The sequence below is a fragment of the Drosophila gunungcola genome, unplaced genomic scaffold (genome assembly GCF_025200985.1).
Source record: "Drosophila gunungcola strain Sukarami unplaced genomic scaffold, Dgunungcola_SK_2 000001F, whole genome shotgun sequence".
NCBI lineage: Eukaryota > Metazoa > Arthropoda > Insecta > Diptera > Drosophilidae > Drosophila > Drosophila gunungcola.
The window spans coordinates 18,175,646-18,190,919 of record NW_026453197.1 but is presented as its reverse complement, the minus strand read 5'-3'; the positions used below and the strand labels follow the sequence as shown (position 1 = coordinate 18,190,919).

The 15,274-nt window shown below is 34.2% G+C and overlaps 1 long non-coding RNA gene and 1 other non-coding gene across 3 annotated transcripts; both read left to right on the top strand.

The window, feature by feature from the left end:
- Positions 1-9,121: 9,121 nt before the first annotated feature.
- LOC128262636 (uncharacterized) lies at positions 9,122-11,464 on the top strand. Of its 2 annotated transcripts, none has more exons than XR_008268357.1 (4): positions 9,122-9,246; positions 9,561-9,911; positions 9,967-10,096; positions 10,605-11,464. It is a non-coding gene; the product is annotated as an uncharacterized LOC128262636 (long non-coding RNA). The 2 variants fall into 2 exon arrangements; XR_008268358.1 differs by having other exon boundaries at positions 10,508-11,464.
- A 269-nt stretch (positions 11,465-11,733) lies between these two features.
- Positions 11,734-11,806, top strand: Trnar-ucg (transfer RNA arginine (anticodon UCG)). The gene has a single exon. It is a non-coding gene; the product is annotated as a tRNA-Arg (tRNA).
- Positions 11,807-15,274: the final 3,468 nt, after the last annotated feature.

Genomic DNA, 15,274 nt, shown 5'->3' with positions numbered 1-15,274 from the left:
TCGTTTTAATAAACTGTTTTCAAGAAAAAGACAACATATAATTTCAATTTGATTTGTTTCCATAAAATGATTTTTACTTGTTTTGACTTAATTTAAAAAACAAAAAAAAATTGCAGGAATGATAATATTAAAATATAAACTATTAATATGATGTTTTAGGGTTTTAATATGAGTTTTACTTAAAGTTAAAAAATAATAAAATACTTCATTTTAATATTTGACTTGTGACATATATAAATTATAAATAATTGAATAGGTATCAACTGTTTCTTTCGACATACCTTGTTTATTGTAAAATACATTTTAAAATCATAATGAATCATACTTAAATTTAATACAAATACAAAAGGGTCAAGTCAAAACCGTAGATGATTTAAGGAAGCTGATTTAAGTTAGGTTGTATATATTATAGTATTTAATTTATTTTCAAAATTTTTTTTATTGATTTCATTTGATCTTTAGCATTTTTATACCCAAAAATTATTAACTGACTACTTTTACTGAATAGGAACTGATTATAGTGAGTAGCTCTTTTTTCTCATAAATTTAATATTAAAAAAAATAATTTTTTAATTCATTTGCAAAGTGTTCTTCAAGACCAAGTTATTTTTCTAAGTGCCGCTGGCTGGTGTCTTCTCCATCGATAGCTACGATGATGATGACGACGTTTCCAAGTGATCGCCGCAACGACGACGATCACTGGCCCAAATTAGTAGCTTCGGTCATGGTGCGTCGCCCAGCGGGAAATGCCAGGGTGAAAGGGTGGGAATTGTGGAGGAAATGTGGTGGGTGGAGGAGGAAGAAGAGGAAGAAGCGGCAGTCGTTGCCGATGAGGATCGGACGGGGTCAGAGTTCAAATAGTCGTCCAATTGAGCCAATCAGCAGTTGTACATCTGTATTTTGCCATTGCAATGCAAGTAGTACTTCTGGTATTCCACCTCCCACCTCTCTCTGCATTATATTTTCTTCTTTCCTCGGGCTGATCTATATAGCTATAGTCCTAGCTCTTAGTGCTGAGTTCTTAGTTCGATGCCTAAGTGCAGATAATTCATTAAAATAGAATGCCAATGTCCAGAGCAAGGCAGCCAAGTGGCATCCACTTGTGCTCTAGAATCAGACACCAAAACACAGATATACACGCACATAAATATAAGGAACATATATATGCACGCCAGACAGCCAGCGATTTGATATATGCCCTGCACTATATGGCATGGTATAGTCCCAGATCTATAAATAAGTCCGGTCGCAGCCCGACAAAGTCGCCTCCCGATGCGGAAGTATTTCCAGACGCGAGTTTTGCTTCTTGTTTTTTGCCTTATTTTTTTTTTTTTGCTCCCCTTTTATTTGTTGTTGGTAATTTGCCAATTACTAAGCTAAACTAAAAGGGGGTGGTGTGGGTTGGAAGGTGTAGATTTTGGGTAAGGTGTGTGTCTGGTGAAACAAGTACAAACGAATTCATGTCTGGAGCGGATGTATCCCAAGCAGACGTTTTTTTTATAGGGAAATCGTTTTTGAGGTTTTCAATTAATAAATTTATGCAGCCATCCTAAGATCATAAACAAGATCGAATAAAGTGTTCGAGTCTTAATTAAGAGTGGTTGAATGGAAACTCGTATTTATGTTGTGATTATTAAGATTATTAACACATAAAGTAATATTAGCATTTAGCATTTTAAATAAAATGAGTTTTAACCGAAAAAGATTTTTAAAATATCATGTGCCCTTTTTTATGGTAAACTGTTTTATGGAAAGTATAATTTAAAAACAAATTGTAAAAGCTTAATTGGAGATTGAATGATTTGCATGGTTTATTTTAGCTCTGAGGAATTAGTAATCTAAATTTGGAATCTAATCTGAAATTATTTTATTGACCACTTATAAGATTAATATAGAACAACACGTTAAGCTTATTTATAGATACTTTCAACTACAACCAAAAAAAAAATGAAAGTTTCGTTTTAGTAAGTGTGTCTTAAAAATAATAAAAAGACAGTATTAAAATTTAAGTATTTATTCAATACTAAGTAATATAACCCCTATACTTTTGAATTTCATTTCTATAGCGAAGAGTCCTAGTCCTTATTTTAAACCCACATAATTTTTATTTTGTTACTTTTGTTGTATAAATTAAATACTTATATTTTTGACAAATTTTAAAAAACCCAATAGTTTAAAATTCATGTATAATAGTTTAGTTTCTATGACAATGTTCTGTTGGGGGTACTTATTATTTAATATTGTTGTATTGTTTATAACTAATGATATTTTGTCAAATTGTCTTATTATTATTTCAAAGAAATAACTTTTCTCTAATAATATTATCCAAGAGTTTTTTAATGGTGTACCCGAGCACACAACTTTCCCAAATCCCCGCAGAAGCTGATCCAAAGGCGACCGCCCTCGTAACCACCCACATAACATATCGTAATTTTTCAGGATTAGGCAAATAAAGACCCAGGCAGATCCCCTTCGTTACACTTTATCCTAAACTCAATTGAATTGTGTTCCTTGTGCCAGAATTTCAGCCGAAAAAGGATATTACGCAGAGATCCTGTGCAATGATCCTCGACCTGAATTCGAGCCTTGGCCTAATTGTTACACATTTTCCCCAGTTGGGCAACAAACACAATGCGTAATTGTAAGATTTTTGCCGCCATCGCACGCATTAAGGACTTTGCCCTAACAGTTGTGCGTCCTGTCTGCAGGATATGAAATGTGCACCCAGCCAAAAAGGAAAGAAGAGACCGTGGGAAACCTGCCCGAATGTCTGGATCCGAAGTTTTATAAGTTATGGAAGTGAGTGCCCCGTAGAACAAAGGCCCAAAACGGAAAACTGATCGAGTCGAACAAGAAAAAGAACCTCGGGCTCACAAAACGCTCAAATATCGATCTCTGGCGACGTTTGCTTTGCTGGTCAGGATTATGGCAGCCCAGAATCGTTCCAATTTAGCGCCCAAACGAAGCGTAGCCAAGCAGAACGAGCAAGCTGATGGTGGGGCTACCTGCGATGAAGAGGATCGAATAGGACAATACCCTACATAAGGGAAAAGTACTCTTTACAATCAATAAATTTGTGATAAAAGATATACCTGTTTAGAGGGGATTTTGGGAAGCATTTATTTCTAAAACGATTACAATGTAATAAAAAAGATTCAGTTTTATGGGTAACTTTAGAAAGTATGCATTAAAAACAATATATATATGGTTAAAATATATATTTATATAAGTATATATATATATATATATATATATATATATATATATATATAACTTAATAAGACATACATAAGCATTTAATTAAACATTAAAGTCAAATAGTTTTGAAAAGGTTACTAAATGATAAAGGAGATACAATTTATCATATTAATATATATTTTAATATAATAGGTAATTTTTTAAAAACATTAACTATAAAAATAAGCAAAAAGGTAATAATATGATAAAAGTGATAGTAATTTTATAAATCTTCCATTTAAAACAAATACAATCCAAAAGTACTGAAGTGGTTCAAATATGTTACAACAAAATAATGGTTTAGAAGTAATAAGGAAATATACTATCAAGAAGTATTAAGAAGCATTTATCAAAAAGATTAAGTTTACCATGAATTTGGTTTATACTTTAGGGCCTCCTAGATCCCTTAAAAATCTATTTTTTGGGCCTTTTTTATTTATAAAGTAACTCTTTTTTCTTTATAAAAGACATTACTGTTTCATCCTGCTTTAATTGAACAGTAGTCATTATACATTCGTTATATATTTTAGTGTATAATCCAGTTATGTATTCCTGTCTTATAATGATATACCCAACTGCATGGTTAGCCTGATTAATGGGTATGAAATCCCAAGTGTGCACTTAAGGGATGAAAAAAGTGATCGCAGATCGAAGCAATCCACAAGTGTTGGCAGCTTGAGCACTCTTCTTATCAGTGTGTTGGTGTTATTAGGTGCCAGTGTGTGTGCGTTTATGTAAGAGTGTGCGTGTCGAGAGCACCTTACCACAAGAACGCAGTGCAAATGACGGTGAAAGGTTTCGGGTTTCATGTTTCCCGATGGAATGTCGAAGTACAATTCATACATTGAGAAATAAAATATTTATTAAAAATTTATATTTGAAAAAAATGCTTTATTTTTATAATCTTTGCAACAGAAATTGTATGCATTTAGTTAAGTTAAAAGATTAAGTATTGATATTAATCTGCTATACAGAATAGCTTGAGTTATGAACAAAAAGACAAGCATGTTCATTAACTAACCAAAATAGTTGTATTCCAATAATTACCAAAATAACTCTTTAAAAATTAAAAAGTATATTAAAAACCAAGGAAAACCTTTAAATATTTTCATATATTACAAAATTAAAAACGTTTTCCCAGTGCACATTTTGGATATTTCAGATGGTTCAGCTGGTTCCGTGGTCGGCAGTTGGGGTGAATCGGAGTATATCGAAGTGGATGGCATTGTGCAACGGAGATTCGATATGAGGTCGGGATCCGATCCTGTGCGACAGGATAAACCGACACACAGTTCCCCCAATGCTCACTGTTTGGCTTCCCTCTGGCATCGTTGGAATGTGGAAATCTTTATCAATTAAATAATCGCCGCATACACACGCACTAACCGAGAAGAACCGAAGATATTGTATGGAAAGGGGGCCTCATCATCATCATTTGAGCCCTCTAGGCATTGATGGAAAATTAGAGATGAATTTATAGTAGCGGATATAACTTTAGAACTATAAAATCTATTCTTTAAAACTAAAAAAAAAATACAGAAAATAAACTACAGACAGTATAAAAGTATAAGTTTTAATCCAATATTAAATAATATAAACCCAGTTGTTTTTAATTTCATTTTTATACTGATGAGTCTAAAACTGTAGCCTTAGGCCTTGTTTTTTTACATTCGTTGTATTAATTAAATACTCATCTTATTAAGTAATTTTTCATACCCAATAGTTTAAAACTCATGTAACAATAGTTTAGCAAAGTTTAGTTTATAAAAGCAATTTATTATAAATCATTTATTAGGAAGTAGGCTATGATTTTTATAATCTTGGACATATGTATATCTTATTTTTGGTGTATTTTATTATTTATGTATCTTTTGAGTATTGCTATTTTTACGACCTCAATTGTACAGCCAGAGGAAGAGCTAGGATGGAGGATGAAATGGTCGCTGCCGGTGCCGGTGCCGGTGCACGCACATTATGGTACGTTTGAGGGGCACAGCTTGGAAAATGTGCCCAACATCCGCTCCTCTTGTCTTCTTCGATCTCTTCGAGCGCTTCTTAGAAATCGTTTAAAACCAGAACAAGAACAAAACTGTGGAAGATCGAACGTTCCGAGGCGTGGAAATGGCAGCAAATGAGAATGAGAAGCCAAGAGGAACACACTCGCACACTCCAAATGAAAATGCTGTGTAATTAATTACGCAGACTGAGGATCGCTCGGGGGTATTGAAAAGTGGAGATAGGTTTTTGAGGAACAAAGACCTGCTGCAGCAGGTTGCAACTTGCATCTAGCAATATCCCATATCCATTGGATATCCCATATCGAGTGGCCTGAGAACCTTTTGAGGAAAGTCAGCGGCTGAACGGAACAGAACGGAAAGGAAAGGAAGTTATCCTAGCACATGGCTTATCGACTTTATGGCCACAAAGGAAATTACACATGAAAATCGATCGTAAAAAAACATAAATTTTCCATTTTATGAGCGGCAAGCACTTGGAAAGTGCCGGTTCTCTAATTGAAAATCTAGCCTTAGTTTTATGTTCTTCGATCATCAAGTGTTGTTCGTTGCCGCTCCGAAGAATTAGGTAGTAACACTTTGGGCCAGATATGTATGTATGTGCAGTTTGTAAGAAGGGGAAGTGCGTTTATTGCGAGGGAAAAGCCGTTTTACTATTTTTCTTGGTCATGCATATTTTCATGCCTTAGATTAACAATTACTTTAATGCATTTTTTGTAAATATTTACTAAGATTATTGCTAGAATGCATATGCTAGTTAGATTTGGTTTTAAAATCTTATAACATGATTATTTAAAACAACATGGGTAATCGGTTATTCAATGCTAGCTTTATTTTTATAGAATAATAAACTATCTAGTTGTTTAGTAAAAATATTATTATTAGCAGGATGTAATATTTATTTAATTATGTTACAATTACTATCAATTATAATGCCTTTATACCTTAGAAAATTATTAATACGTATAGAAATGATGTGTAGAATATTCCATTTAACATTCAAATACTTTTCCCACATAAGCAGTTGAAACTAACCAAAACCGAGCTAATCACTGAACCGTAAATTAAACTGCCATAAATTCCCAAGATAACCAACAGGTTGATTGATCCTCGATGTCTGGTAAACGATCACTTGATCCTCAATATCGGTCACCTAATGGGAATCTCGGCAACTCCCGACAAAGTTTAATGAGGAAGCACGAAAAAAAAGTGTACACAACTCGGTAGGCAGTCAAACGGATCAGTTACATGGGTATCCAATCCACTCCTCCGACTCTTACTTACTTACTTACTTACTTACTTTTTTTCCTACACTTTACCCGATCGTCTCAACCTGATTGCCCACCCACATAATCCAACGATCCAACGGCGAAGCCCAGAGAGTTTCGCATTTTTTTGGTTATTAACTTGCAGGCTTAAAGGCAGGCAGGCAGTCGAAGGCACTGAGAAAAAAATATAGACAGTTAAGAGCACATTTAAAATTTTCAGGAAATCTGAACAAAATTTAGATAGATGCAACGAAAATAGAAATGAAATTGTGATCACAACGATTTCAATTGATTTAGTTAAAGGGTACTTTGAAATTTAATCCTTTTGATAAAATAACTTGGTGATTCTTTTTTTTAAAGTTAAGAACATAAAACGTTACTGTCAATAATTGATTTAGATGTAGGGTACTACTTTAATAAATTAACTTAAATAAAATGTTAAATATAAATAAGTTTTATTGTCTAACTCCCTTATTTTTGGGGACTAAATACTTGAATATGATTTGATTCCAATAAGCTTCTTGGAATAAATATTATTTTTAAAGTAATATACATAAAAAAAAATGTTATATACATAAAATCAAATAATTTTAATGAGATATCTTGCTGTTTCTCTCATAATTTTAATTTTTTTTATGATTTGGTAGTCATTTTTTTTTGCATGTGCGGGCGAACTCATAAATGTTAAATTGATTGAGGCATATTGCCGACATATCGCGATGTTGTCTCGATTATATAACTTCCTCGAGCAGCCGCAGACGAGAGCTCAGGCCTCAAGACCCAACACACAACAAACAACACACAAAACTCTGCCAGGCGGCTGAGGAAAAAAGTGTTACAGACACGCTACCGTCAAAACGATACCGATACTGAATCCTATGTGGGTACGGGCATGGGTACGGGTATGGGTAACCCACTCCATAATATGCCGACTAAGAGACCCCGACACCCACTGCCTTACATTCATAATCTATTTTGCCACCACACGTTGCACCAAAGACTCGACTTCAATCCAAAGTTGGAAGACTGAAGAAAGGGGCAAAGAAATGGGAAAGATTTGAAGAAAGACGAGGAGATTTGCAGAAAGACGGGAAGATTTAAAAAAAAGAGGGAGACGGCATCCGGAATCGGTATGCCAAACATGAAAAGAAACGAGGAGTAATATGGGTTTCAAATATAGCTAATCGATCGGTGAATGCACTAAAAGTTATATATAAAAATAAAGAAATTGTTAGGCTTATTATATTTCATTATAAATGTATACTTAACGTAGTGCTTTGATAACTTGACATTTATCGGTTATGTTGTTACAAACCAAAAGTAAAACAAGTAATACATATTACGGTTTTAATTTTTATAGAATTAAAATATTTAATTTTAAAGAGGATTTTAAAGGTAATTGTACATTGCAAGGATTAATAAATTGTATTGTATGTTTACCTTATGGAAAGCTTAAGGACTTGACTTATATTGGTTATGTTTTGAAATTCAAACACTATATATAGGTATCAGTTAAAGTTGTTATGTGTTTAAAAGGTGAATTAGGAAATGTTATGGTTTAAATTTTTACTATTGATATATTAAAAAAGCAAAATTCATTAATTACAACGAGTAATTTAAAGGCAAATGTGAATTGCATAATGTGTTATATTTTTATTGGATATAGATCTATTAAAACAACTGAAGTATTAATTATATATAAAACTTATAATTTATGGAAAGCTTGGAAGTTTTAACTTTTATTGGTTAACCATTAATTATTTAAAAAGTGAAATGCAAAAATTACGGTTTTTATTTTTGTTGCCTACATATATATTAAAAAAACAAATGTATTAATTATAACGGGATTTTAAATACAGTTGTAAATTGTATAGTTTTATTAATTTTTTTATTTCCAACCTGTACTTTTATCGTTTCAAATGGCATCCAAACAGTGCAGTAGTAATTATCGATTGAAAACCATAAAGTTTTTAAAGATTGAAATAGGAAATATTATGGTTTCTATTTTTTTTATTGGATCTATATCTATTAAAGCAATTAGTAATTTAAAGACAACTTAAGCACCCAACATTAACTGCGAAAAATATTTATTAAAATTGGTTTCTCTTTAGAGGGTCCATTATCTCTTTTTGCATAACCTTCCTGGAGAGTATTATTAATGAAAGACGAGAAGAATTCAGGTTTGCAATGCGGTAATGCACCGCCAAAGAAGACAGTGAAGATGGGGAAGAAGCTGGTAACCTGTCTGTACTGCGATTTGCAGATGAAACGAGAGGAGATGGAGCTGGAGCTGGTCCAGCAGTCAGCCAGTGGGTCGTCTCCATGTCGAAGTCTTGGATGTGGATGTGGCTGTGGATGTCTGGGCTGTCAGTTTCTGCGACTTCTGCACTGCGCGTCGCGCATGCGCCATAAATGGTGAAAAGTCGCAAAAAAGGGGAAAGAAAAGCAGATGAAGCCGAACCGAAAGAGAAGAAGTTGTGGCTGTGGAGAAATGGAGAAATGGAGGCGACTGTTGTGGCTACTGTGCCACTGTTCCACATTCGGATTACGGAAATATCTGCGCCGACAACGACAGCGACAACAGGTCGTCGACAGGTGGGGTCCGGTTCGGTTCGGTTCGGTTCAGATCGACTTGGCGGGGATTGGATCGCTTTTCTCAACGTTTCTGCCTGACCTGCTATGGCCAACTTTGCACTAAGAAAATCATAAATAGGTCTACACTTGTGGTAAAAACTTAAAAATTGCCTTCAAAGAATAGTGTTCATTTAAATTATTAAACAATATATTTTGTTACAAATTATTTAAGCTTAAGGATATAAAACATCGTGAAAATAAGTTTAACATTCAAACATAAATAATATATGAATATATAATATTTATTACACAAATTTTTAAGCAAGTAAAAAAACTTGTACAGCAAACAATGGATATTAAGAGTAAAACAATTTATATTTATTTTTTTAGATCTATATCTAAAAAGAGTTTAATACATTAAAGTAAATCGTTTATTTGGTTAATGATTTCATTTATCCGCGTGTAGCTACCTCACCTGCTGCTCCTCCAGACTCGCCTTTTGGCCTCTGCTTTTGCGGTTCTCGACAACTTTCACCTTTCACGTAATCTGGCGAAGCCGAACAAATCTGTTTGGGCCAGGCTTTCTCAGCTCGGCGGATCCGCTGGAGATTCATTTATTGTCGCTGCTATTTGCCAATTGACCATTTCCAGCTGGAGGAACTCAATTACAGAGCCGCCGATCTTCTCTCGCATTCGCATTCACATTCGCATTTGGGATCGCTGTTTATGGTCCAGGCAGCTCATCATCTAGCGGTACATTGGCCATAGATTGCAGATCGCTGGATCGGTGAAACAGGGGGGCTTGGTAATCATTGAGGTAAATTACATACCCATACCCCATATCCCCATATTTATTCTACTTCGATTCTCAGATTCTGAGAGAAAGAGGCGCTCCAGTCTAGATTTGGTGAAGAGGAATCGTTGGGAAATGCCAATTCCAGGCAGGATGTGCCATCTTTCTAATTGCGTCCCAAGGAAGTCGGTCATTTGGAGTGGAATCTGGTGAGTATCTGAAAATATGAGTGCGGAATTCATTGGCAGAGTGGGATTTTATTAATTGCGGTACTTAAAAGGGGTAGGATAAGTGTTTGGCAATTTATAAACTCTTATTAGATAACGAAAAAAAATTAACATTTTTTTAAAAGAAAAAGAAAATGGTTTCATATATATGAGACTTGATTGTTATGATCAAGATAACAATTTCAGTATAAGACAAGACGTATTTAAAAATTATGTTAACTTTATATTCTACAAATTTGTTAAATATGTATATGTATTTTCTAGTTGTATAAAAAATATTATTAAATAATGTAAGAGACACCACATTAATTAACTAAAAATGTAATATTCCAATTTATGAAAAACCAAAATCTTAAATACGTTCAACCATTTCCCTTTAAAATTCCTCAACAGAATTCCTAAAAATACCTTCTTCATCACTTTAAGCCCATCAATCTATACCAATATATTAAATTCAATTTTATATATATGCTCGACATGAACTGCAAAGACAAAGTTTCCGTTGATTTATAAAGTTTTCCCATATCTGGATCCCCTAACTATAAATCCCTCATCCTCGCACTTTGCGGAAATGGAACTACTTCAGCAGCCCAGATTCCGGAATCCGAGCTAAGCTGCTCCTGATTCACTGATTCACTGCTCCTCTCTGGGTGAGTGAGAAAAATTAACTTTGCATGGAATTCAATTTACGTCCCATGGGAGGACGATGATTTCCTGCCAAAGCAGTGTCCTGCGCTCTCTAAGGATCTAAGGATGTTCCCCCAGGTCCTGTGCTGTGTGCTGTGTTCTGTGTTCTGTGTCCTGTGTGCGTCCATATTCCGGAGATGCAGTCCGGAGCAGCTGAGACGGAGGATTCAGCTGCTGAGGCTGCTTCCGTCATTTCCTTGACGTAAAGGCTTCTCTGCTTCCCATGCCCTCCATTCTCGCATTCCGTTTGCCATTTTCCGGGGGCCGAAGTGGATGTGGGAAATGGGAAATGGACGAGGAGGGAGCTGCCGGGAGATGCCGGCGGCAACGTCACGCTTCCTGCAGGATGCGACAACGTAGTCAGATGTCCAATTCGCCCCCGCTTTCTCCTGACTCACGTCTGTGACCAGCACAGAAAGAAATCAAGCATATAATTACCAAAAATGAGTGTCTTTTACTATTTATACACTATTAATACATAAAATCCTAAAACTTACGAATCAGTTATTTTGAACTATTTTTTATTGTTTATTTTTGTAGTTCAGTACCAGAATGTTGTTGAGAATACACAAACTAAAACGTATAATGATAATTCTATCCTACTACTTATGAATTAAATATTTTGAAAATGTTTTTTTTTTTTTGTAGTTCTATAATAGTGCACTTATCATTTGCAATGGATATCCTTATTAACAATAATCCGTAACATATGTATTAAGGTTTCTTATTTTACAAATATTGACAATACTTTTTTAAAAATAAAATACTCTTTAAATGCTTTTTTTTGTCAGTAATTCTACATCAGTCATTTACCAAGGAAATTATGAAATAAATGGCGTTTTGCTATGCTCAATTAAAGTTTATGGTGGTTTTTAATCATACAACCTAGATAAGCTAGTCTTACAGAACATGTTGAATCGTCTAAAATAAGTGACCGTGTGGCCTAATGGATAAGGCGTCGGACTTCGGATCCGAAGATTGCAGGTTCGAGTCCTGTCACGGTCGGATGGACATTTATTTTTGCAAAATTAAAAACAGCAAAATAAAATATGTCATTTTACGAATAATAATAATAATTAAATTCAATTTTAATAAAATGTTCACAGTACTATTATTTAAAATAATGCAGTTCATGTTCAACATAATTAGCTGAAAAGTAGTTTTTAACTAAGTAAACTTAAAATTAATTTGAAAATATAAGAACATAAAGATGAATATAATATAATTGCCTAGATTAAGCTGTTAAAAATAAAAACAATCCATATATAGAGATTTTTTAAAATTTGTAAATGATTTAGTTTCCTTTCCATTCGAATGAATAATAAGTGTAATGGTTATTTTTCCCATGTGCTCTGTCTGCTGTGGCTGTGTCCTGTTTCACTAGTGTGTGCATTTCAACGGTATCCTGGCGCTCGTCCTCGTTTTCGCTGTCGTCCTGGTCTTCTGTCGCTGCTGTTTACCCGCTTTAATCAACCCATCCAAATCCACATTCATGTCCATGTCCACGAAATGTTTTGTGCTCTGTGGGCGGGATGGGCGGTAGATGGGCGCAATGGGCGCTTGGTTGGCTTGGGTGTTTCCTGCCCCTTGCGTCACTTCCTTGCAAATGCTGCAGCTTCCGTTTCCGGGATATAATGTTCATATTTTCGAGGACATTTTCAGGAAATAAAGTACGTCGCCCTCACCTCACCTCACCTCACCCGCCCCGCCCCGCCACGCCACGCCCCCCCGTTTGCCAAAGGGGAATGACGATAATAAACCCAAGCAAAGCCACCCACTACCCATTCTATCTACACTGGTAAAAGTATTTCGTTCTAAATTTATATGTTTTTCACTTTAAATTTAATATGGTTATAACTAAATTATTTGAAATATGTTAAAGTTACATTATTTATGTTGTCATTTGTCTTTTTCTGGCTATTGATTTTAAAATATGAAAGTTTAGTTTAAATTCAAAACATATAAACTTTAATATGGATTTTAGTTATTTAAAGTTATGAAAATATTTATTTTTTTAAGTTTGCTATTTGTCTTTATTTGGATTTTTTACATTTTTACATTAAATGGTAATTTGCCACTTTCTTGATATACATTACAAAATAATCGGTGAAGGTAAGCCCCAGATATGCATAACAATTACAAAAAATGTTAACACAAATAGTACTCATTTAAATTTAATATTTTTCATATTAATTAAAATATTTTAATATACAATCATGCAATTTTATATGAATTGTACTATATATTATGATTTTAAAATGATAAAATTATTTTAAATATAAAAATGAAAAATTATATATTTATTTTGACTTTATCATTTTTTTCTCAGTGCACTAGTCACTTCCTCTTTGGGAGTCCTGGCTCCTGGCAGGAAACTTTTTGCCTTGTGCCGTGTGCGCATTTAAGCCAGCCCAGAGGTCCACCCACTGACCCACCCAACCACCCACCTCCTCCTCCCCCATCCTTTCACTCTTCTCTTTTTGCTTCCGCTTTGCCAGCAGGATGCAGGATGCAGAATGGCGGGCACAAGAGGAGGAGAGGAGGGAAGGGAAGGAGTAGCTGCGGGGGAACCAGAGTCTGTTTGAATTTTGTCGCACTTCCTGTAGGTGGAAAAGCTTCGTGCGTCTTCCGCTTTTCCAGAGCTGCTCATCAGCAACGTAATTTCCGCACAGCCAGAGCAGCTGCCTCTGAGTTATCGTGGGTGGGCAAGGATTAAGAGTCCAGACAGCCACTGGAACAGGGACAGACTTAAAGCAACTTGCTAAAAAGGTAGGGCACACTTAAAAAAAATTGACAAACAAATTCTCCATAGAATAAAGGAGAGTAAGGTCAATTTAAAACAGGGCATACACTAAGTATGAGTTAATGAGTGCAATTTTTATTAAAAACAAAATAGCAACTACTTTTTTACAGTTTTTCATTATTATGTAATTGTAAAAAATAATTTAGAATGTGGTGCTTTTATACTTTGGTGACTCTTAAGACTTTTATTTATAAACTTTTTCTAGTATTAAATTAAATTTATAAAATTATCAAAATTTATTTTTGTTATGAAATTTTTTAGTATTTAAATGATTTTGCTCAATGTTTAAAATTAATATTTGTTTTGATTACTTAGTGAATTTATAAAATGTTTTAAAAATTTATATATTTGTATTTCTGGTTTTAAAATAATTGTTTATATTGTTATAAACGTCTCCTAACATTAAAACGAATTTAAAAAATATTAAAAATTCTTCATTTCTGTGAGTGCAGAGTGCCATGTCGGAGTCAGAGTTCAGGTTAATGAAGTGCCCCTCCGACGACGACGACGACGACGACGATGGCATATCGTATCGGATTGCCCGGGCAACAAGTGTTGCTCCTGCCCACCCTTACCTCAAATACCTGCACTTTTATCCCCTCACTCCACCCCCGTGAAATAAAAAAGGTATCAACGACTCTTTGTCCGCTTGGCAGTTCATCAAATTCTCATGTGACCAAGCGCAGTAAGTTCAATTCATTCGAAATTTGATATGCGCTTCACATATTTAATGACTTCTTTCGGTTGCCGTCTTTACATAACACTCGATTCGATGAACTGCCAACGATCCCAATCCCAATCCGAATCGGATCCCCTGTTGCACCCACCTCACAAAACCAGGCACTTGTCGCATTTGGTACTTGAAAAAAATATACTCCACAACTGGAAAAGAAGTATAAGTTTAAAAAAAAACTTTAAAATTAAACCAGGAAATGGAATGGTAAAAACAATAATACTTTCGTAATTAAAAATAGATAATATTTCCTTTAGTATACTAAAGATTTTAAGTAGATTTAGTATGTTCGATGATTATAATATTTTGGCAAATACCATTGGATAATAAAAATAACAACATTAGAAATTGAAAGTATAGGAAAAGTCCAAATATTTTAAATAAAAACGTACTTTATATTGTGCTTTTAGTAGTAAAAAATCATCCTTACTTTATTAATTTAAGTTAATTATAGCTTTCAAAAAATAATAAAATGTATTTAGAGTTTATTGATCTAACTTTTACAATACAGTTTGTTACTTTTATGGTCAATACGAATTATAACGTATTGTAATAATTTAATACATAATTAAATTTTTCAAAGGAAAGGTATTCGATTTAAAGGTTGTTAACAAATTTTTTATGTTCCCCTAATTTTATTTATTATTGGTCTATTGAGTGCATTGATCATGCTTATATAGAAATACAAATTATATAGTTCATTGACTAACTAAATATATTTTATACAATATTTCAACTTTGATTTTATTTTAAACACCTTTCCGTTCTTTTGTTTTTTTATTTAATTTATAATTTATTTGAGTGTAGGGTTGGGCCTTGCCTGGGTTAAAAATGCCGCGGATATTCCCCATTTCCATGTCCAAGCCCTCCGCTGGGATGGGATCCCGATTCCCCAGCCCAATCCTAGCACGTGATGGAACGTGGATCCATGGCCGAT